The following is a 24,831-nucleotide window of genomic DNA, read 5'->3' as shown; positions in this document are numbered from 1 at the left end:
TACGTACAGTTCCAGCAACACACTGACATTTGTGGGATCACAAGCACAAGCTGCTCGTGTACCGGATTAACATGTGCATACTATACATGAAACAGTTGAGGACTATAAATATTCTTCTGAGATACTGGCATTCCCATCAGCCAGTTTATATGGGCCTAGACAACTGTGGATGTTCAGCATTTCATACAACCATACTATATCCATAATGCAAGGGTACAACAACATATCCAAAATGTGGGACGGACACAGTCCAGGTATTGTACTTTATTAAAAACATTTCACTCTTTGGTTGTGGCTGTCTCATTCATTTCATTATGTAGTGCATTCAGTATACCTTTATTCCAGACTTCTTAAACCTTTATTGGTAGCTTCAAACTTTTTCTCAGACTCTCTCACTTATTTTATATTTACATTTCAGGATGGTACTTAATTATAGGCTTTATTAACATGTATTACTGGGTTACAACAATCCTTTCCAGCTGACTCACTTATTTCATATGACAGTATATACAAGGATGTATTCAAGACTTGTCTGTCCTTTATTGATGGATTAGAACACTCATTTTCAGGCTGAAGCAGTTATCTGATATTACAGTACAGGTGGAAACTCTATTTGAGACTTGTTTAATCTTTATTAATGGATTACAATACTCTTTTTCAGGCTGCATCACTTATCTGATCTTAGAATACTAGCAGAATATTCTAGGCTTATTTGACCTTTATTACTGGGTTAGAATACTGAACTCTTTTACAGGCTGTCTCACTTATATTCTATAATAATACCAGCTGAATAATTACTAACCTGCCTGGTGGCGCAGCCTTAGCAGGCTATCAGCATAGGCTTGCCGATTCGCAGCACGAACACCTGCAGCTGTAATATAAATGAAGGGATATTGGAACATACCTATCCATACTATAGGCTAGAATAGCATTTCTTACATACTTAATTACATGGATACTTACTCAGTAGTGGGGCATTGGGCATATGATGGGCCTCCTGGATCCATTGGTTCAGCTGGTCCTCCTTTCGTCGCTTCAGGTCCGCATGGTGGTGACGGACCTGCTCACCAGTCCTGGGAATGCCTGTGGCACTGGTAAGATCATGTGCCAACTGGTTCCACGCCTCTGCCTTATATTCTGCCCATTGAACTTGGCCTTGCATGACTCGGCCTTCATGATGGTGGACTAGGAGCCAAACCATATATTTGGACTCCTCACTGCCCCACCTTTGCGCTCTAAAGCGATTACCCTCTCTGTCGCCTGCCATCCTGACTGCAAATGGGTACCACAATCAGTTATGGTGTGTATTCCCACCTATGGAGCTTATATATGCTGGTTTTCCCGCACTTATTTGTGATTGGCCATTTTGGACATTTATCAGCTAAGAGCAAACAGGCTTTGTCATGGTTATATTTTCATTCATTCCTATATGTATGGTAATACTGGATTGCTAAGTACAACTGTCATGGCTTAGTGGTTCAGTACTTTGACTACGGTGCACAGTATCTCGGGTTCGTCCCTTGTTATTGCTTTTTTATTTTACTACTGTCTAGACAGGCTAGGAGGTCCGTCTGTGTAAAGGCAACTTTGCTACACGTTGCCCAATGTTGTCCGATGGTAAGCTGGTTGGCACGCTGTGCAGCTCCACGCAAACGGCTTACGCTGGCTAAAGCATTATTTAGATATGAGCAGTCATATTAAGCTGGGTAAAGCACTGTTTAGCTACAGGCACTCATATTGAGCTGGGTAAAGCGCTGTTTAGCTACGGGCACTCATATTAAGCTAGGTAAAGCGCTGCTTCGCTACGGGCACTCATATTAAGCTTGTTAAAGCGCTGCTAAGCTACGGACAATTATGATCCTTTTTATATATACATAATATAGGTTGTGTTCACAAATACATGGGCCATTTCATTACATTTTACTTAAATTATATTTATATATGTCGGGGAATTGTTTCATATTTATTTAAAGAAAAATGGAGAGGGATGTTGTGGGGCTCGAACAGTGACTACCTCCTCTTTGGGTGACGTCTCTACTGCTACGCTATTGCTACTTGGCTTAATTTGCATATGTAGATCTTATATGCTTTTCAATGTCATATCTGCTAACTGTGGCTGAGCGAATGGCATACCCGCGCAAACGAGCGCAAATGTGGGCAAACATATTGGAAATTATAAAAAAAAAACATGAAACGGTTATTTTTACATTTTAAACATTTTCACTAGTGTTTAGTCTGTGGGGATGTGCGTTGTTGTGTTTCTTGACATTTCAGCGGACTCGCTCGTGGGTGTTTACTATCAGGACTCTAACTCTTCTTGGGGCGTGTTCCTTTGCAGTACTCGGCAATCAGACACGCCCCCTACTTTCCTACACAGACCGTGTCTTGCTCTACCTTCTCATTGATCACTTCTTCTGTTCATTTCATTCCTGGCAGCAATTTCTGGAAACTCTACCTCTCCAACAAGCCTGCCATTTCAAAGGGTATATTTTTTGTTTGTTTAATTATCAGCTGACTGGGCTGTGAAATTCCAGATAATTAACTGAAAATTACCTTCTGGCTGCATCTTGCTGCAAGGTATAACCTTGAAAATCTGAATACAAGCGGTAACCATGTATTTGATCCCAGGCAGGTCTTAACTACTTGCTAGATCAGCATGTTCTGGTGTTATTGGATGCTTTCTAAGAATGAATACAACATGCATACGCAGTATTACTTTCATTGTTCTAATTTTCTTTTCCCCAACAATGGGTTACATTTTGCACTGGTACTCAGTAATGATGGTTGTAATTTAACTTGTAGATTTTGAAGTTTATGTCTTATCATAGATGCTAAGGTATGTACCACATTTAATAACAGATACATGGAGAATTCATCTTCTGTTATGATACCACAAGTAAGTTTGCTATTTTCAAGCCTAGTAACAATTGTTTTGAACTCATTGCTCCTCAATTTGGTTAACTTCCTGATCACATTAAATATTTCAAGAACTGCATCCACCAACTTACCAGTCTTACCCAAGCAGCATGCAGTCATCTGCAAATGTTAAACAGGGGTACCACCCTTTTACCCTCTTTTTCTATCTCCTCCAGCATTTTTCTAAGTCTTGTTGCCAATTTCTCCATCACAATTACAAGCAAGCTTGGAAATAAGGAGAATCCTTAATGAGTACCCACTGCAAATGATTCATTCATTAGATACTCATTTTTGTCTGAAACATCAAACTTGTGACTATGGTATAAGACCTCTAAAAACCCCACAAAACTGTCTCCGAAACTCTTCTTATATAGGACTTTATACATACAGAACCACTCCAAAAAAATAAAATAGTTTCTTCGCGTCTAAAAAGATGATAGCCACCTCACTGCAATATGTTCAGACTTGGATTCATTAGCTGCATAAAATCTGTCATGTTTATATGTAACTGCTCTGGTCTGGCTATATCAGTTTGGGGATTACAGGATCTAGACATCTCACAAGCATTTGCCGAGCTTTGGCTAGCATTTTGCACCTGTGTGACCTGTTCAATCACAGCCTCACTTCAGGCTTTGTCTCTACCAAATAGCACACTGATGCAGTCATCCCTGTCCACAAAGAAGGAGCGACTACAGACCCTGGGAACTATTGCCTCATTAGCCTGACAAGTCTGATATGCAAAGCTATGGAACTCACCATCATGGACCTAATAAACAAGGATATTGGGAATCTCCAAACTCTGGATCTCACACAGTTTGGTTTTGTGAAGGGTAGATCAATCCTGCTCCACCTGGTTGACTTTTTTGAGTCAGTCACCAGAGCTGTGGATGAAGACAAGGTGGTTCATACAGCCTACCTTGATCTGACAAGGCCTTTGATACCATTCCCCACTCAGGAATCATAGAAAAACTCACTAAGCTAGGCAACAACCCCTATATCACTAGGTGGGTTGCAAACTGGCTCACACATAGAACCCACAGTGTGAAAGTAGCTGACTCCAAGTCAGACTGCTGACCAGTCACGAGTAGAATCCCACAGGGTTTGGACCTGGGTCCTTTCCTGTTTGGTATCTACTTCTCTGAAGGCCAAGCCAACACAAAGAGACTCTGGGTGACAAAGTTCACAGACGATTGCAAGTTGTAAGCTATTATTAACTCCCCAAGTGATGTTGATATCCTGCAGAAAGGCCACACTGAGACCAATGACTGGTGTCAGAACCATGGCCTTAAGCTAAATGCCAAAAAACGTATCATCATACCCTTTGGGAAAAACCTGGTTCCCATGAATTACCACATCAATGGTAGCCACTAAACACAGAAGGCATTATAAGAGATCAACACAGGTTGACAGCAACCTCTCTTTTGACTGCCACATTGCCACTGTGGTCAGAAAGTCCTTCTATGTGGCACATCTCATTACTAAGGGTTTAGCATCCGGAAAGAAAGAGGTCATTGTCTCCCTCTACTATTCCCTCATTAAGCCAATCATCAAGTACAATGTCCCATTTGGCATGTACTTCACTAGACACCTGCAATAACTGGAGAGGCTGCAAAAGTACCTCAGAAAGATGATACTAGGCCTTAAACAGTTGTCCTATATGGACAGACTCAAAAAACTCCAACTATTCTCTGTCTCATATTGCCTACTTAGAGGCAATCTCTGCTTGACTTACAAAGCCATGTCTGACCCAGCTCTGTTAGAAATGCTACATCTAAAGAAATCCCAATCCCTCCACACCACATGCTCCAGAGACCTCAACCTCATTACCACAATCAAGAGAATATGCTAGAGGGACAGGTTCTTAACCCAGAGACTGCCCATGCTATGGAATAGACTTCCCATGCATGTCAAACAGAGCACCTCACTGGCCATCTTCAAGAGAAATCTTGATGAGTGTATGAGAAATAGAAAATTCACCTTGGGGATCACTCCAGTGGCTGTACTGAACAGAGGCACCTGGAACTAATGTCGGGTGGCATGATGCCAGGGTAATCCTATGGGCTAGGTTTGTAAAGGCTCCAGGGCCATTAGCCTAGTACACACCTATGAACCTAGGAACCTATCTAATTAATCAAAGATAGAGGAAAGAAGTTCCCCATATCAAGTACCTTTTCCAATTTGTCAATTCTATTATGGCTACTTTAGGTATGAAAGGGCAGATGCATGATAGCATTATAATATGATTAAATATATAAAGATACTCTTGAGCTATGACCTATTATTTTTTATTTATTTACTGAGATTTGATTACCAGGAAAGTCCAACTGGGTAGGTGCCCATTTTCAAAGGAGACCCAGGGAGAAAAGATTCAAAGTATTACAAAAACATTTTAAGAAAAATAATTTTACAATCTTCAAAATTAATACAATAACAAAATTAAAAAATATCTATACATTAAATATTTACACTAAATTATACATAATGTGAAAACTTTAGCCAAGAATAGAGACAACTTATATGACAATGATTTAAGAGCAATAGAAATTTTAACCAGTTTAGGGAATTTAAAGGTAAGTTAGTATAATACAAACAGGAATTGCAATATGAAGTGAGAGAATAAACAGGCTTATGGCATATTTAGATAGACAGTCAAGGAGAGAAAGTGATTGAAGTAAGGAACTGAGTAAAGAATCGCTGTAAGGAGGTATAAGTATGACAAGACACTTGTGCATATTTAAGGACCTAGTTTATCCTGGAATTGGGCATAAACAGAGCTAGATTTTTGCCAGAAAGTATTTCAGAATTGTTTGAAAGGACTGAAGGGAGGGTATTAACTTGATTGATACAGGTAAGGAGTTCCATGCTTTAGAAGAATGGTATTAGTACAGACAATGACCAGCAGATTTGGGAGGGCTGTTGACAGAGAAGAGTTTTTGTTCATTGGAGCACATTGACTGAGTAAAGACATAATTGTGTAGAATTATATTCGGTGCTGGACAAGCAGATGGATGCATGATAATTTTATAGGTGGTGAGAAGCTGTGCATATGTTAGTTGATGAGGTAATTATAATCAGCTTAGGCTTTTTAGTGTTATACAGTGGTGGATTCTTAAATTAATATTTGCTGCAAATGTAGCCTCTTTATTATAGCATTGCTCAAGGATTCATTCCTAGCCACTTATTCAGTTTTATTGGAAAACTACCCCTTCAATTTGCTAGGTTTCAATAAATTAGTGGCCTGTTGTACTTCTCAAAGCTCTAAGATTTTTTCCTAGATGGTAAACAGGTTCAGAGTCAAGGAAAAGAATGGTCTCTCAGAAAACATTCCATGTCTGTGACGGCACTGAATGTGTCTATATTGTATTCAAAAGTTATAATGTGCTTAATTCAAATCCCATTCCCCTTTTTCAGGTTCAAATATATTGAAAAATCTACTTTATTTTCTATCAAAATGGATGTACTGTTTCTGCAATATAACACTCAAATTTCAGTTCCGACTTATGAAATGAGTTATTTAGGGTAGTGTTATTGACTCTAATGACATACAATATGCAAAAAGCTTCAAATTTCATATGACCAAGCTTCAAATTTTAGCTTTCATGATATTTCCTAATATTTTATATGATTTTCTAAGTAAATTATATGAGCTCTTGTACATTCACATTTCTGCCATATGCAGGTATATGTAATACATATTTTTCTTATAAGTAGTTTGTTATTTAAATATATTTTCTGTCTTATTATATGCTTACTAATATTTTACATTATTCTATATAACTTGTATTTCTAAAATCTCCCATCAAAGAGCTATTTAATCAACAGCTCTCTATTAGAGATTACAGTATGTGTATGCCTATTTTTCATTCGATGTTTATTCTTTCTATTAATTATAGTATTGCAAGTTATCCTGAATATATATATATATATATATATATATATATATATATATATATATATATAAATATGAGAATTCCTACTTGTTTAATTTGAATGTGTGTATTTTGGCTATTGTGAACTGTGGTTCCATCCTGACATTAGAATTTGATTTCTGCATGTGAAAATGACAGCTCACAGCACACAGTAGCTGCCAATTTCCTCTGTATGTTTCTCCTTCTTCTTTATTCTTTTAAACTGTTGTAATCATTAACAAACATCTAACTTTACTTTATTCCATTAATATGCACAGTAAGAGTTAATAACACTACAGCATAAGCTATTAATATTCAGCAAAATTAAAGCAAATTATATGTCAGCAATAGCTCAGTATAAAAATCACTATAGATTTTTTACCGATTCTTCACTTCTAAGAAAAAAAAGGGGTGTTATTCTGAATAGATTTCTTACATGTATATTTGAAAAAAAAGAAGAAAGAAAAATAAAGTTACTTTCTGTTTTCACAGATATCAGTGTTGAAATTAGACCTATATTTTCTTTAGAAAAGCTTAGGGCAGGAAGCAAGGCAGGCAAGAATCCAGTGTGCTGACACAACTGAAAAATTTTTTTTTGTTCTCAAGTTTTTTTAAGTGTTACTTTCTTCTTAAATGACCTGTGAAAGTAATGTGTTGCACAGGATGAAAGGCAACAAAACTGCCAAAACTTTAACATGTCTAATTAGTATGTTACTTAGATCTGACATTCAGTTAACTCAGCAATGTACATACTAAGCAAAGTTAAATAAAATTAAAGGCTTAATTTATATAGATTTAAAGTTATCAATTATATTACTTATAATTTATGACATTCTATTACAGGAAGTATTTGTTTAATGTATAAATACATTTATAAGACTGGTTAAATGAAATATATTAAGCCTTTTACTGTAAATATAGTAAAACAGTAAAACTAGCCATTTAAATTCCTTATAGTGAAAAAAATGTTTTGGCTTAAGATATAAATACATACTTACATATGCTTAAAGTACAATACAAGCATTTTACTTAAAGGGTAAATCCATTATTTCAGAAAATGAAAGATCTGCAATCAGGGAATAAATGTCTTCTTTTAAACTATTTTAATTTTAGAAGCAATTTCCAAATATTCATCTCACTCTGTCTCTTGAGGGATATGCTTTTCCAATCCATTTCTTCATTACTTTAAGGATTTTGCTTTTGTTGACAAAAGTGGATGCCTCCTCCAGTGTTTGAAGTATTTTTATTCCTTCAGAAAAAATTATTTGATCTTTGCGGGAAAAATCACAGTGGCTTTAATATTGTACATTTAAGTTCCTTGATCAATGGTAAGCAGGATTCTCTTTACTCATTACTTTAATGGAATAATCATTGTAAAATCTGACTGTATGTTCACCTTTTTTAGTTGATGGCCTACATGCTGTTTTTAATATTTGATATTTTTGAAAGCTAGACATAAACTTAACTATAATTGGACATGGTTGTGAGTTTTCCTTCTTCAAACATGCTCTCAGGGATCTGTGGGCCCTTTCAATTCCAACAGATAATGTTTCAGGTAGATTTCATGTTTTGTGTAGGCAGGTATTGTCTCCCTCTTATTTTTCAGGCATACTATAATTTGTGATGTTATTTTTTCACAGTCTATTTTCTAAATCATCAGCTTTATCTATGAGCCAGTTATTTTGTTTTAAAAGAAATTCAGTCTGTGAATCATCTTCAGTTGTTCTGTCTTGAGGATCATTTAAAGTTTCTTCCACACTGCTGATTTGTGCGCTTTGCTGTTTCATAAGAATTTCTAAATGTTCCATCTTCTTTTTAGACTCTTCTTTGAAACATTCTATTTTGGTATGCAGTCTTCCCATTTCAAGTAATACATCCTGCATACTAGATGTTAGTGACTGGATCTCTTTATAACACAAGAATCTTGAAGAATAATTATTGAGTGCTTAAGTTGAAGCCTCTTCTCTGTTAACCAAACAGCTGAAATTTTGACAGGAAAATTATAGCTTTTATATTTTCTCTGACTATTAGTGAATAAAAGTAGCTAACAGGTATCTCCAAATTTAAGTTTTTTGATTATATTTTCTGTCAGAGAAAAGTTTTCAGTTGCAGAGCTTTCACTAGTTGCTGCTGTCAGTTATCCATTTTGGCCATGTCCCTCAGCATTGAATTTGTCCTCATGTACAACTGAGAGAAATAAATCTAAATTCTTCTCTGATCAATCCATTCTGCATTACTGCATTATACACTGATATCTTTACTTTCTGTTACATTTAACAAGTGCTGTGTTTAGGCTAATGTACCTAGTTTGGTTTTGAGAGCCATGAAGTTGGTTGAAATTCATTTTATTAAAAAGGTTTCGTAAGGTTAAGATTCAGACTAATTTAAAATGTATCAGCAATGACTTTTGGTATGTAACCATGGCGCTAGTATGTATGAGTAAGGGGGTGTGGGGCAAAGTTGCAAGTGTGGAATGAGTCCCTTCCACATAAATATTTGTTTTTGCTATAAATAATTACATTGTCTATTTATTTATTTTATTTATTTTACATTTGTTGACCAGGAGAGTCTGACTAGATGTATATCCATTTTCAGTGGAGACCCGGGGAGAAAAGCTACACAAATCAATTACAAGCAATTATGATGAGTATAAAAGTAGCATTCATATTTACATAGACAGTATATAAGCACAAAGTTTTAATATTAGATACATAGTATAAAAGCATAGTTTATGATATTATACAGTTAGAATGAGACAGTACATAAGCAAGAAGCCAAGCAGGATAAGCTACATATTTGTTAAATATATCTTATACAGCAGAGAATGTATAAGGCAGTCACAAACTGAAGAAGTTGTCTAGAGGTTGTACTTTCTGACTGATCAGCTTTTAAAGCAAAAAGAAAATCTAAATTAGGGAAAACATTAAACTAAGCAATGTCAGGGCAATGAGGTTAATATAATAAGTAGCCCAGCATATATGTTTTTATTTAAAATCCATGTAAATACTTGAGTTTGCATTGCATTGCTTTTTCATTTGGTTGATTATTTGAATTATTATGTTTTTGGGAGACACTGTGTTCAACAGTTTTGTTTCAAATGATTGCATTCTGATGGCTTTTTTTTATGTTTACCCTTATACCCTCTGCATAATGTCATGCCAGTTATAAGGCTGGCCCTCAATGCACTGTTACTGATATGTCACATGGTATAAGCAGCATTTATTCTAAATTATGGCGCATTTTCTCTCCATCATTGGGTAACAGCCTGTTGTTTGAAGAGCAGACTTGTGTATTCAGCCTCTTTGCTTTGAGACTGTGGGCTGGATTCACGAAACCTCCGTGTAAGACTTAAAATGTCTTACTCGGAGGCTGCAGTTGAATGGTATGATGTCAGCATGCCATGCATATTCAGGAGGGCATGCTGAATCATACCCTAGGCTAACACGGTCCATGTAGGAAAGTAGGGGGCATGTCCGAATGCCGAGTACTGCAAAGGGACACGCCCCCAGAATAGTCAGAAGCCTGAAGGTAAACACCCACGAGCGAGTCCTTAGAAATGTCAAGCAACACAACACCACACATCCCACAGACTAAACCTTACTGAAGATGTGTAAAACGTAAAAATAGCATTGTTATTTTTTTTTTTATAATTTCAAAAATGTTTGCCCGCATTTGCGCTCGTTTGCGTGGGTATGCCCTTCACTCAGCCACAGTTAGCAGACATTGGAAAGCATATAAGATCCTACATATGCAAATTAAGCCAAGTAGCAATAGCGTAGCGGTAGAGACGTTGGCCAAAGAGGAGGTAGTCATGGTTTGAGCCTCCACAACATCAGTCACCATTTTTATTTAAATAAGTATGAAACAATCCCCTGACATATATATATATATATATATATATATATATATATATATATATATATAAAACTATAATTTAAGTAAAATGTAATGAAATGGGCCATGTATTTGTGAAGAAATACAACAGAATAATTTATAAAAAAAGGATTATAATTGCCCATAGCTGAGCAATGCTTTAGCAAGCTTAATATGAGTGCCCGTAGGTGAGCAGCGCTTTAACAAGCTGCATATGAGTGCCCGGAGGTGAGCAGCACTTTAACAAGTTTAATATGAGTGTCCATAGCTCCGCAGCACTTTACACAGCGTAATATGAGTGCTCATAGCTAAATAACGCGTTACCCAGCGTAAGCCGTTTGCGCTGAGCTGCGCAGCATGCCAACCAGCTTACCGGCGGGCAACACTGGGCAAGCTGTATCAAAGCCGCCTTTACACAGACACACCTCCTAGCCTGTCTAGACAGTAGTAAAATAAGAAAAGCAATGCCAAGGGTCGAACCCGGGATACTGTGCACCATAGTCAAAGTACTGAGCCACTAAGCCATGACAGCTGTACTGAGAAGCACAGTATTAGCATAAATATAGGAATGAATGAAAATAGAACCATGACAAAACAGGTTTGCTTTAAGCTGATAAATATCCAAAATGGCCAATCACAGATAAGTGCGGGAAAAACAGCATATATAAGCTCCATAGGAGGGAATACACACCATAACTGATTGTGGTACCCATTTGCAGTCAGGATGGCAGGTGCAGGAGAGGGAAATCACTTTAGAGCACAAAGGTGGGGTGTTGAGGAGTCAAAATATATTGTTTGGATCCTAGTCCATGATCATGAAGCACAACTCATGCAGGGCCAGGTTCAGTGGGGAGCGTATAAGGCAGAGGTGTGGAACCGGTTGGCACATGATCTCACCAGTGCCACAGGCATTCCGAGGACTGGTGAACAGGTCCGTCACCACCATGCGGACCGGAAGTGATGTAAGGAGGACCAAATGAACCGTTGGATCCAGGAGGCCCACCAAATTCCCCACTACTGAGTAAGTATCCATGTAATTACGTATGTAAGAAATGCTATCCTAGCCTATAGTATGGAGAAGTATGTTCCAATATTCCTTCATTTATGCTGCAGGTGTTCGTTCCGCGAATCGTTGAGCCTATGCTAATAGGCTGCTGAGGTTGCGCCACCAGGCAGGTTAGTAATGATTTAGCTGGTATTGTAATAGAATATAAGTGAGACAGATTGTAAAATAGTTCAGTGTTGTAACCCAGTAATACAGGTGAAATAAGCCTAGAATAAAGATTATGCTAGTATTGTTAGATTAGATAAGTGATGCAGCCTGGAAAAGAGTGTATTGCAATCCAGTAATAAAGATTAAACAAGTCTCAAATAGAGTTTTCACCTGTATTGTAATATCAGATAACTGCTTCAACCTGAAAATGAGTGGTAATCAATCAACAAAGGATAGACAAGTGTTGAATACAGCCTTGTAAATTATGCCATATGAAATAAGTGAGTCAGCTGGAAAGGATTGTTGTAACCCAGTAATAAATGTTAATAAAGCCTAGAATTATGTACCATTCTGAAATGTAAATATGAAATAAGTGAGAGAGTGTGAGAAAGACAGTTTGAAGCTACCAAGAAAGCTGTAATAAGTCTGGAATAAAGGTATACTGCAGTCACTACTTAATGAAATGGTTAGACAGCCAAAACCAAAGAGTGTAATGTCTTAAATAAAGTACAGAACCTGGACTGTGTCCGTCCCACAATTTGGATATGTTGCTGTACCCTTGCATTATGGAGATAGTATGGTTGTATGAAATGCTGAACACCCACAGTTGTCTAGACTTATATAAATCGAATGTAGCAGGATGCTGTACCTGAACACAGCCAGATATGAACATATATGAATAAAAATGGAATGTATATTAATGTAGCAGTAACATCCCCATCACTAACATTCCTAAGGTTACATACAGGAAACTGTACTAATATATGTAGGGGATATATATCTGCATCTACTAGGAATGTACAGTATATGTATAGGTAGTGTAAGTTGTTAATGTAATATTTCTCCACCCTACCCTATTTTCACAAATTATGCCATTCCACACCAAACTGGGTATGTGTATTCACAATTAATTCCCATGGACATTTGTTCTGTTGGTTCATACATATCTGCATGTACGTTGATGCATGTGCCCTGTTCACATATCCAAACCTGATGGCCTGTTGCCACCAATCAACCCTGCATGCTGTTGGAATGTGCACTGTTGTTCTAAATATGCATGTGTTATGCTTGCTGCTCAATGTTTGGAATTCATGGGTGTTTGGTTAATGGGAATACTGATGCATGCTGTTTCAACTAATTTTGAATGGTGTTGTTTGTTACTAACCCAAAATGCCATAAAATACTGCTAAACATAGGACAACAGGGAAGCCGGGTTCCAGCGGACCCACCAATCCCACCACATCTGGCGAGAGCACCTGGCACCAGTGCCCAGGCCGGGACCTCCTCCTTCGGTGGCCCTGTGCCACCTTCAGGTGGAAGCACTGCAGGGGATTGGGCTCGTCCCCCCTCTGCAAGCGTGGCCGGAGGAGAGCCTCCACTCACCCTCCATAGGGTCCGGTCTGTGGTGCGTAGTGAGATCAGGCGTTCTGTGACTGATCCCCTACACCAGCTCGAGGTGAGAGTGGTGCAACTCATGGGTGTGCCTGCCCATCCTATCCAGCCCCCAGCACAGCCCCGGCCTGGGCTGTGAAGGTGCAGTGGTAACTGCCCATGGGTGGGGATCTCAGTTCCACTGTTGCCATCTGTGGGCTCATGGGCTCACGATATCCAAACATCCATCCCCGTCAATTGTGTTTACCCCCACATGTGTCATACTCTGCCCCTGTATGCGTCTTGTTTGTCTTGTCTGTTAACCTCCCCAACCTACCTCCCCAAATATACCTACTTCCTGTACCTCACATTCCACTCTCACCTGAAAAAAAAATAAAAAAGGGCACTCTGTTCCCACAAAAAAAATATGCCCCATACATAGCTGCCCAATTCGCACACATGTCCGCTGGACATGTAAACTGATAATTCTAATTGGCAGTACAACAAATGTTGTTGTCCTCACCCCTCTCTCAGGGGTGGAAGGTTTCAGATTTCACACCAAATTTCAAACATATGCACAGCTGTTGCTGATAAAGAAATGGGCAGCTATGAACCTTCCCTACACCCATCCTGCACATCCCGAGCTGGTTTCCCTACTGTCTTTCCCACTTTGTGCCCCCTTTTTCACCACTTTCCTATTTCCCCATTTTCTTTTCTTTAAAAGAAATTAGCACGGGTGTTAGCGGGAGTAAGCACTTTTAAGCAGTAGTCAGCAGGTGTGCGCTTGTGTGCGCTTAGCTAAGCGTAGCTAAGTGTCGCGCAAACTCGTGCAAACCCACTTACAACTGCTTAAAAGTGCCTTAGTCACTCTGTATTACAAGGCCTGTAGTCTGCTCATCAGCAAAATAAAATACCCCTGTCAGTCTCAAATCCCAGACCTTGGAAACACTAGTCTGCATGAATTACCACTGAGCCACAGCAGATATACAAGAATTTGGTGCTGAAAGAAATATATCATGAAATACAAGGAGTGAATGTAAAGGGAAAATAGGAAGGCCATTACACAAAGCTTGTTCTGTGTATCTTTACTGGCAATTCTTGTGGAATTGCATTACATTAGTGTGAGAAGAGAAACAGCCATGCTAGTAGGTAATAATGTTACAGTAGCACCTTACAAACCCCACACAGTATCAGAGCAGGATAAACACCGCCATATTTAAATAGGTAAGAGGCCAGACCTCCCAACTGTGACTGATTTACAGGGATGTCCCTGATTTGCAAACACCTGTTACCTGTGCCCCACTGACTCCCTGTGAAATGTACAGTAGGCAGAAAGGTGGGGAATCCCACGTAATCGTAAATGTCAATAAGTTAAAGTAGACACTACTTGCATGTCAGAAATGGTGTAGTAATACATATGCTCAAAATACCCCACAGTCACAACTGCAGAATATCTGAAATACATCACGGGTGTATCCCACTGATATGTACCTTTCCCTGAGGCTGGTCAAATATATACCTGAGAGTATCTCAGGCTGGGAAGTGTCAGAAACACACAGGCATATCAGCCTGTCTGCTGTTAAACACTCTGCGAATAGCTGTAGAATTACTTCCACAAGCATGCCCTTATGTAGGAGTACAACACAGAAATATCAAAGGATGTAGCCATCTAACATACTAATGACAGTATAGCAGTTCACAAGCACTGCATGTGCCTGATATTCATAATTGTTAGTACAATATACTTAGTTGTCCTCACCCCTCTCTCAGGGGTGGAAGGTTTCAAATGTCACAGCAAATGCCAAACATATGTACAGCTATTGCAGTTAAAGAAATATGCAGCTATGGACCTTCCCTACACCCAGCCTGCACATCCCTAGCTGGTGTCCCCACTGACTTCCTGCTTCCTGCTTACAACTGTTTAAAAGTGCCTTATTCACTCTGTATGACAAGGCCCTGGTACTGCTCAGCAGCAAAATAAAATATCCCTGTAAGTGTCAAACCCCAGCCCTTGGGCTCACCAGACTGCATGAAGTGCCACCAAGCCACAGCAAACATATAAGAACTTAGTGCTGAAAGAAATATATCATGCATTACAAGGAGTGAATGTAAATGGAAAATAGGAAAGCCATAGCAACACATTCCAGTAAAGACAAATATCAGGCATTCAAGGAGTGAATGTAAAGGGAAAATACAAAAGCCATAGCAACACATTGCAAGAACTACTGTTGTATGCCAGTTAATCCTCAAATCCCATAGGTAAGTACATACTCCCATATAAACAGTGTTAGCATTATCAGGTGTGAGTTAACATACACACTGAGAAGAGTGAACTGGAAGAAGCAACAGTCAGGTTTCAGTACAACATGCATTTCAGTGGCTAGACCACAGCGTTATATATGAGAGATATACCAACCTTCTGACTCACACAACAGTGTCCACAGCAAACCAGCATGGTCCCCACCTTGCAAAACTGAAAGGCCTATGCCTACTTAACCTATCATTTTATAGCAGTGTCCTGAAATCACAGTGAGAACTGCAATTACCACACTGCAGGCTGCATGCAATTACTAAATGCTGGCCACCAATTGGTGCAGAGGCCATCACATGCACATGTGCAGATACCTACAAAAGCAGCCTGTACTGCCAGTCCACACATGCAATAATATCATTGCAGCAATGAGAGAGAGAGAGAGAGAGAGAACTGGAGAGAGAGAACTGGAGAGAGAGAGAGAGAGAGAGAACTGGAGAGAGAGAGAGAGAGAGAGAGAGAGAGAGAGAGAGAGAGAGAGACCAAAAAAATAAATAAAAAGCAAGCCAGCCAGCAAGCAAGCCAGCAAGCAAGGCAGCAAGCAAGCCAGCAAGCAAGCCAGTAAGCCAGCAGAAAAAAGCTGTCAGGGACAAAGGTAATGTAAACTACATAATCTAATAATCTACATACTGTAAACCCTCCATATGTGTTAGCAGTCTGTATCTATATGTATATGCAGATGTGCATAGGACAAGGGACATACTGCAACTGTTAGTGAAGGCTGGATATACATATGTAGTTGAAGGTTGCTATGTGCACATATCAATGTAGGTTGTAGTGTGTGGCATTGAAAACAGCATGCAGTGCAGGTATATGTCATGTGGTGGTGAACTTCTGTGGGACTGAGCCAGTGAGGCCTGCTACAGCTATACGGCCTGAGGACAGCATAATGCATTATGCACAACACTGTGCAATATCATTCCAGAATGGTATGTCTCACAACTGTTTCAGAAGTGATATTCCCACCATGAAAGGTGGGCAGTCTATGTGCCTACATGTGCATGTATATGTACAGCAATGGATGTTTAGAAGTGTGTGTAGATATATAGATATATATAAAGAGAGAGTGAGAGAGGGGGACATGGGGGCAGATGTACTGCAATAGGTGCCTGGTGACCAAGGCATGGACTGAACACCATTGTTGATACTGCAGTACCATACCCCATTCCAAAACATGTTACCCACTAACTACCACATAGGTGGTTGCCCGTCTACCACTGGAGGTGTCAGAAGGGAACATGGGACACAGGTGTACAATAGCCTCCCCTTTGATATCTACAGTGGCACACTAGTCTTGTAATCCCTGTACATGGTATGTGTCATCACAAAAGGTGTGTCAGCTAGGGAAATGTAAGTCAGTGTACACCTCTACACCTCACAATGTCCTATGCAGTATGCACCTCCCATGAGAACTACAGCAAGTGGAAAGGCCACAGACATACCTAACAAACACTGATAATGCCCTCAAACACATTCCCTATGCAGACTGACTCTCAAAACCACAGCTAGAGTGCCTTGCATACTTCCTACACAGAGGTTACCACTGCTGGACATACACAGCTATGTCACACCAATACCAGTTGGCCAACCACCATGGCAACACCTCACAATCCGTCCAGCCTACATGACATAGGGCCCTAATTCTTGTCACTGCACTAAACAGCACATGCTGGAGGTACAGGTTTCTATATACAAATATGCCATACCCTGGAGTAAACAACCCAGCATTAACAAACAAGGCTCCTTATTAGTAGATGTCATACATACCCCTGATGAATGTTACGGAGATAGGTAATATGCCCTGTGAGTCACCTCTGTGTATCCATTTCACAGGAGCAAGTAAAATCACATTACATGTGTCCCAAAGGGCAGGGTAGCATATGGCTAGGCTGCCCTAGGCCCAGGGCCAATAGCATTGTACCTACCTATGACACAATGCACACACACACATGTATTCAGTGCAATACCAGCTATGTGACGTTGAATGAGTGTGACACTGATTGTGTGCAAGGTCTGTAAAGGTGTGATAGCTTAGTGTGAGTTTGTGTCTGTCATGGTAGTTGGTGTCCTTGGTGTGAGGCCAGAGAAAGATGTGTCAGTTATCGGGATGCAAACATAGTAGATTGGCATATGTTGTGCTGTACTTCCCTGTGTACATCAGTGGTGTCCCATCTTAGGCAGAAGCAATACATGTATGCTCAGTAAGTGGTACTGCTGTTGAATCCAGCTCACATATGAACTGTTGTACTACCTGATGTTGTAGGCCTAAACACTACAGTATGGTGTATGTTCTCATTCCCTGGTAACACTGTCTGGTGTGTTTCCTGTAGTCTGCACAGATTACATACCTCATGCATAGGTATCTGTAAGTAGGGGCACACAGTACTATAAGGTACACAGTTAATGCTCATCTGTGTTGTCATACATTTGTGTGTTGTATGTATGTGTAATGTGTATGTAATGATGCCTGTACCATGGCCGCAATCACATGTGTGTTACAGGGTATGTGTGTGTACCTGGCAGCATGTATACTCTGTGACAGCAGTATGCTGGCTATAGTAACAACTGTGCACATATGTCAGGTAGGGGTATGGCATCAAAGACTAGGGTGGATTACCGTTGAGACTGTAAATGTGCATTGCATTCATTGCACGGGATGACAATATTCTTCATCCATTAGCTTGATGCATACCCCCAGTGTGAGGTTGTGCATTGTATCCCACACAGTGTGCCAAGTGCTTGCTATACTAGTTTGTTGTATGGAGTGTGGCAGGAACTGTCAGACAGTTGTGGGCTGAGCACTGATATGTGGTATCGAACATGTGTATCCCCTGATAGACAGACAGATGCTATATATGACAGTTAAGTGATATCAGTACATTAGAATATTACGTGTGCCACATGACTTGCTCACATATTTTTCTTTTCCTTCCAGGGTGATGGTGCATCAGCGAAACCCACCTTATACAGCAGCAGAGGATCAGGAGATCCACCAGAGCCTGGTGCAGAATTACTGTGTGCTGTTTTCCAGGACCAGCCAGAACCAGCATGAGAGGGCTGCACTGTGGCAAGATCTTGTCAGTCGGGTAAATGACATAGGCATGCATAACTGGACATATGAGCAGGTACGCCATCACTGCAGTGATTTAATTAGACATGTCCGGCAGTGTGCGTCTGATATCCACAGACAACAGCTTGCCACAGGCGGTGGGGTACCTATCCACTCCCCCTCACCAGTGTGGAGGAGCACCTCCTAAGTGTTGTGGCTCCAGGCCAACAGCAACATCCACAAACATGTGTCAACATGGAGGCCGGAGCCACCCAGCATGTTGAAATGGAGCGTGCAGGTAACATGCCATATCTGTAGTTGACTGTTCTCTGTACTGGTAGTTTATGCATATGTGAGATGTGTACTGTGTGTGTAGCAGTTAACCTGCCTATTCTTCTGCAAGATTGATATTCTGAGCATAATCTGTACACCTGTGAAAGCCACCTGTTGTACTACTGTACTTTATCATACACACAGTATCAATGTCACAGTTGTAGCCACTGGCAATCACTCTCATATTTTTGCAGGTCCCTCTGGAGTGACAGCAAGGCAGCCAATCCATGCTGGTGAATGTGTCATAACAATACTATTGCTAATGACATGTGCATGTCATATGGAGGTGTAGTCTGTGCACATGTAACACACCTATGCATAATGCATGCTCTGCATGTTTGCTGTGAGACTATGCATATCCCATTATTTGCAATAGCTGCCTCACTCACATGCAATACACAGAGCATGACACACGTGTAGCAACACAGTACTGGACATTGCATAGGCATACCTGATACACATGTACACAACACACACATGTTTGGCATACACACTACACCTTAGCCTGCTACACATGTCCAATTATTACACCTGCTGTATGGCCACCCTTCAGTATCCCACTTATCATCTACGCAGCACACATAATATATCTGAGGGGTAGAGACCTATCATGTCTTTGTGCAACACTCTTGAACAAATAATACATTCATGTTAGGCAATGCTCACTATTGGCCACCTTACAAACCCATGTAACAAGTGGCTGTGTAATTGTGGATGTAGTCATGTTACTGCACGTCAGGTACAGCATGCTAGCTGCTTGTCTGGCACACATTATTATTGTTGACTGACCACAAGAGGCATGTTGATCATGGCTCACGTTACTACACCACATGCAGTTCCACCGACCACAAAAGTACACATAGCAGTCATTGCATAGCACCGTCATGTGTTTTTTTTGTGTGTGTGTGTGTGTGTGAAAATCTATGCACCCACAGCTTGTAACACTTGCACAATATTGTTATGTCATTGTACACATTGTGTCCCAGGGTGGAGACAATCACTGAACAAGTACACACAAGCATCAAGTACACGTATACTGTTATTAACAAGGGCTGTCTACACTTGCACTGCATGTTCCTGTGCAACACATAATCTGCATGCTGAAATGTGTGCAGTGATGTTTTTCCTTGTGATACTGTCACCCACCCTAAAACAGTATTGTGTATGTGTTGGATTGCAGGTGTGTGCGTGTTTGTATCTGCTGTACTGAGGAGTGTGCCTGTCTGCCTGTGTGCCTGTGTGCTTGTGTGCCTGTGTGCATGTGTGCATGTGCGCCTGTGTGCCTGTGTACCTGTGTGCATGTGTGCATGTGCACCTGTGTGCCTGTGTGCATGTGCACCTGTGTGCATGTGCGCCTGTGTTCATGTGTGCATGTGTGCATGTGCGCCTGTGCGCCTGTGCGCCTGTGCACCTGTGCGCCTGTGTGCCTGTGTGCCTGTGCGCTAATATTGTGTACACATTTGTAAACTGTGTTTCCTATCTTCCTCTCACAGGTTCTGATGTTGCTCTGGTGGAGTGCAGCAGGGAACCTGAAGCCACTGCTGGGGATAGTGATTATGATGATACATGTGTAATAGCACAGGGAGGTGTGACAGGGTCTGTCGTTGGTCAGCCAATTGACACTACACAGCAGTCATCCCCATCAATGCACACAGTCATCCTGCCAATACATCCATTGTCACCAATGTCCTTAGCTGAGGGACAGCATACAGTGGGCATTGACCAGGGTAGTGTGGTATAATTGGCACATGCATCCCCTCACAGCAGCCATGGCCAGATTCCTGACATGGTACCACACAGGCAGATGTCCAGGGGTTCTCGTGGGAGCATCCGTGGTCATACTGCCCCTGTCAGACGTGCCCACAGAGGTTTTTCAACCTCAGCTATGTTCCGGGCTGTAATGCAGGCACAGGCACGTATGGAACGGTACACCAGACAGGGTCTGAGGGAGCGTAGAGCACATTGCACCACTATGAATGACACTATGCATGACGTTGCATCTGCCATCTGTAACATCAGCGAGGTCATTAATAGACATTGGGGGGACACATTAGATCTCTTCCACAACTACATGTCCAGGAGCCAGGACAGTGCAGGACAGTTGAGGGTCAACATGGACGTATGCCAGCAACATTATCAGCTGGCAGTCATCGCGGATGACAACAAACCTGCAGCCACTCCCATAGTGCCAGTACCAGCCCCAGCAATGCTGGGTCTGTGCTGTCATTAGACCGTCCGAGAAGACCACGTGCACGTGGCTCTGGACAGTCCCAGCAGGGACATGTGTCCAGTCAACATCCCACTGCTTCTGATGACAGTACCCAATCTGGCTTAGTACCTGATATTGTCCATAGCACCCCTGCCAGACACAGGTACCGTGTCCGTGGCCAGAGACAGTGATCTGTATGACCTGGCAGGTACAGTCTGTGGCTGTCCACCAACACCCGTATATGGCAGCCACTTGGTGGAACTGTGTGCATGCGTACACACACACACACATAATGCTAACACCTAGGGCTAACGCATACACAGACACATTGCAGCAACATTGCCCCATGTTGTACTGTTGTCCCGCACTAACACACACACACACACACACACACACACACACACACACACACACACACACACACACACACACACATACATGTCAGTTGGATGTGTCAATGGCAGACTCTGGCAAACCAAGTACACACCCTGTGCATATGATGAAACTGTGCCACCTCCTGCCATCTGTAACATTGATGCAGGAACAGGGTAGCATGGTGCTGAAGCAGAGGGTGACTACATAGCACTGTAGTAATATTATCATGTTGTTAACAGTATAGTATAATGATATTGTTGTGGGTATATTCGAGCATGCATGATGCATTACCTATGTTTGTCATTGCAGTTTTGTATACACCAGTGGTAATTCCCAAAGTGTACTGTTTGCACATGTGCCACATGGCTGTTGTGTGTACCTGTGCCTGCATGTGTTGGGGTGTGGACAGTACATGTGTGATGTTTGCAGCACTGAGGTGCAGGTGTACATTTGTGAACATGGTTAGCATGGAACATGACATGGTTTGACAGTATGCTGTGGGTGATATGGTTTCCAAATGCCAATGGTCTGCATTCTGGTAGTATACACAGCTTACATAGCCTGACATTCAGTGGTCATTACATGGTGTCTCCTCAACTGATACACAGATGTAGGAACCTGGTGTCAGTGATATCCCTGCAGTACTACACTATACCAGTAGCCATTCTTACTGAGCCCCATACATCCCTGGGAACAATACTCTTTGGCATATAGCAGTCTCACGTACATGCCAACACACTATGGATATGTCCATCCACGACTGCAAATACATACAGTGGCCTACAATGCATTCTACACATGACACACCTAACCACGACAAGGGTATCATATGGACAGATACCTGTTGTCCAAGCCATGCTGTATTGCTGTAACACAACTGTGGCATTGGCATCGGCATGTAGGTAACATAGTATTCCAACAGTACCATGTAGGTGGTAGCACCCATCATGTAGAACGGGTAATAGTGTGTACATGTGGACAAGTGTTATCATGTCTTTCCTGTGATATTCACATTTACAAAGGTATTCTGCAGTCCCTCGGTGTATCACCTAAGCAAGAAGGTGTCTGTATGCATATCGGAGACAGTTGCCATACACCTACACTGGGTGTCCATCACTCACAGACTTTGCTGTGTTTTAACATGTCTGACATATACTCCAGACTTGAACCCTCACCTACATTAATCTATCAAAGCTTTCATGAGTGTGTGTCACATAGTTGGCCCAGGACACAAATCACTGCAGTAGCCTGCATTGTCACCAACATACATGTATGGCCTAAGATCTGGTAAGCTGCAGCACATGCTGGCAAAGGTGACAACTGTATTCATATGGGGCAGGCTTCACACACAGGAACTATTAAAGGTCACAGGTACATATCTGTATGTGGCACACACATACCTGATGTGTGCATTGAAATTACTGTCATAATAACATGTCATACAATAATAAAAGCAAAACACACAACACATTGACAAATGCACACATTGCATTTATAAGATTCAAACCCCTACCAAACTATGCTATGATACTTAAGAGAGATGCATTAGCACAGCGCGCTATTCGCATTACTGGATGATTTCATAGGTTCATAGGTTCATAGGTAGGTCAAAAAAAAAATTATTTAAACAAGCCAGTGGGTAAAAATGTTATCTGAAGAAGCGTGGTTGTATCCACGCGAAAGCGCTTATCATCCCACTTGTTGAATAAAAGGCTTTTCCATTTTTTATCGTACTACTCTCATTGGATTTATTATTTGGTCAAGAGTAATTGTCACTTGCTGCTTCGTGGAGAGATCAGTTTCTGTTTTCTTATATATGTTCATAGGTAGGTACTAGGCTATCGGCCCTAGGGCCCATACAAGCCTAGCCAAAAAATGTACCCTGGCTTTCACCACCTAAGAAAATTATTTTCCTGTGCCTCTGTTGAGCAGAGCCACAGAAGTGATCCCCGGGGTGAATTTCCCATTTCCCATCCAATCATCAAGATTTTTCTTGAAGAGTGCTAATGAGGAGTTCTGTTTGACATAGATAGATAGTCTGTTCCAAAGTATGGGAAGTCTCTGCGACAGGAATCTATCCCTCTAGCATGTTCTGTTTATTGTGGTGACAAGGTAAGGTCCCTAGAGCATGTAGCTCGAAGGGGTTGAGATTTCTTTAAGTGGAGCATGTCCAACAGCTCTGGGTTTGACATAGCTTTGCATGTTAGGCAGAGATCACCCCAGAGTAGGCAATATGCGATGGAGTAAAGCTGTAGTTTTTTGAGACGGTCTGCATAGGGCATCTGTTTGAGGCCAGTAATCCTCTTTGTGAGGTATTTCTGTGGTCTTTCCAGTTGTTGTAGATGTCTTGTGAAGTACATACCAGAAGGGGCATTGTACTCTATAATGGGTCTAATTAGTGATGAGTAGAGGGGAACAATGACCTCTTTTTTTCTGGATGAGAATACTTTTGTGATGAGATGAGCCACGTAGAAGGATTTCCTGACCACTGTGGTGATGTGATTATCAAAGGAGAGACTACTGTCCATCTGTGTCCCAAGGTCTCTTATCACATTTTCAGCATTAAGTAGATTACCAGCTATGTGGTAGTTCATGGGTACAGAGTTTTTACCAAAGGGGATGGCAATACACTTTTTGGCATTGAGCTTCAGGCCATGGCTTTGACACCAGGTATTTGTCTCAGTGAGGCCCTTTTGTAGTTTGTCCACATCGTTAGGAGTTTCGATTATGGCTCCTAGATTGCAGTCATCTGCAAACTTTGTTAGCCAAAGACCTTCTGTGTTGGTCTGCACTTCAGAGAAGTAGATGCCAAACAGGAGAGGACCCAGGACTGAACCCTGTGGTACTCCAGTTGTCACTGGTCTGATGTCGGATTTGGAAGCCGCTACTTTCACAGTGTGGGTTCTGTCCGTGAGCCAGTTGGCAACCCATCTTGTGACATAGGGATGTATACCTAGTTTAGTGAGCTTATCTATAATTCCAGAGTGGGGGATGGTGTCAAAAGCCTTGGCGAGATCTAGATAAGCTGTGTGAACCATTTTACCCTCATCTATGGCTTTGGCGACTGCTTCAAAGAAGTCAGTCAGGTTTAGGAGACATGATCTGCCTTTTACAAATCCAAACTGAGTAGGGTCCAGAGTTTGGAGATTACCAATGTCTTTGTTTATGAGTTCCATGATGATATGTTCCATGGCCTTGCAGACCAGGCTCATCAGGCTAATGGGGCGGTAGTTCCCAGGGTCCGTCATGGCTCCCCCTTTGTGGAGTGGGATA

This window comes from Protopterus annectens, chromosome 1.part2 (assembly GCF_019279795.1).
Source record: "Protopterus annectens isolate FY-2018-M chromosome 1.part2, PAN1.0, whole genome shotgun sequence".
Taxonomy (NCBI): domain Eukaryota; kingdom Metazoa; phylum Chordata; order Ceratodontiformes; family Protopteridae; genus Protopterus; species Protopterus annectens.
This window is presented reverse-complemented; position numbering follows the sequence as displayed.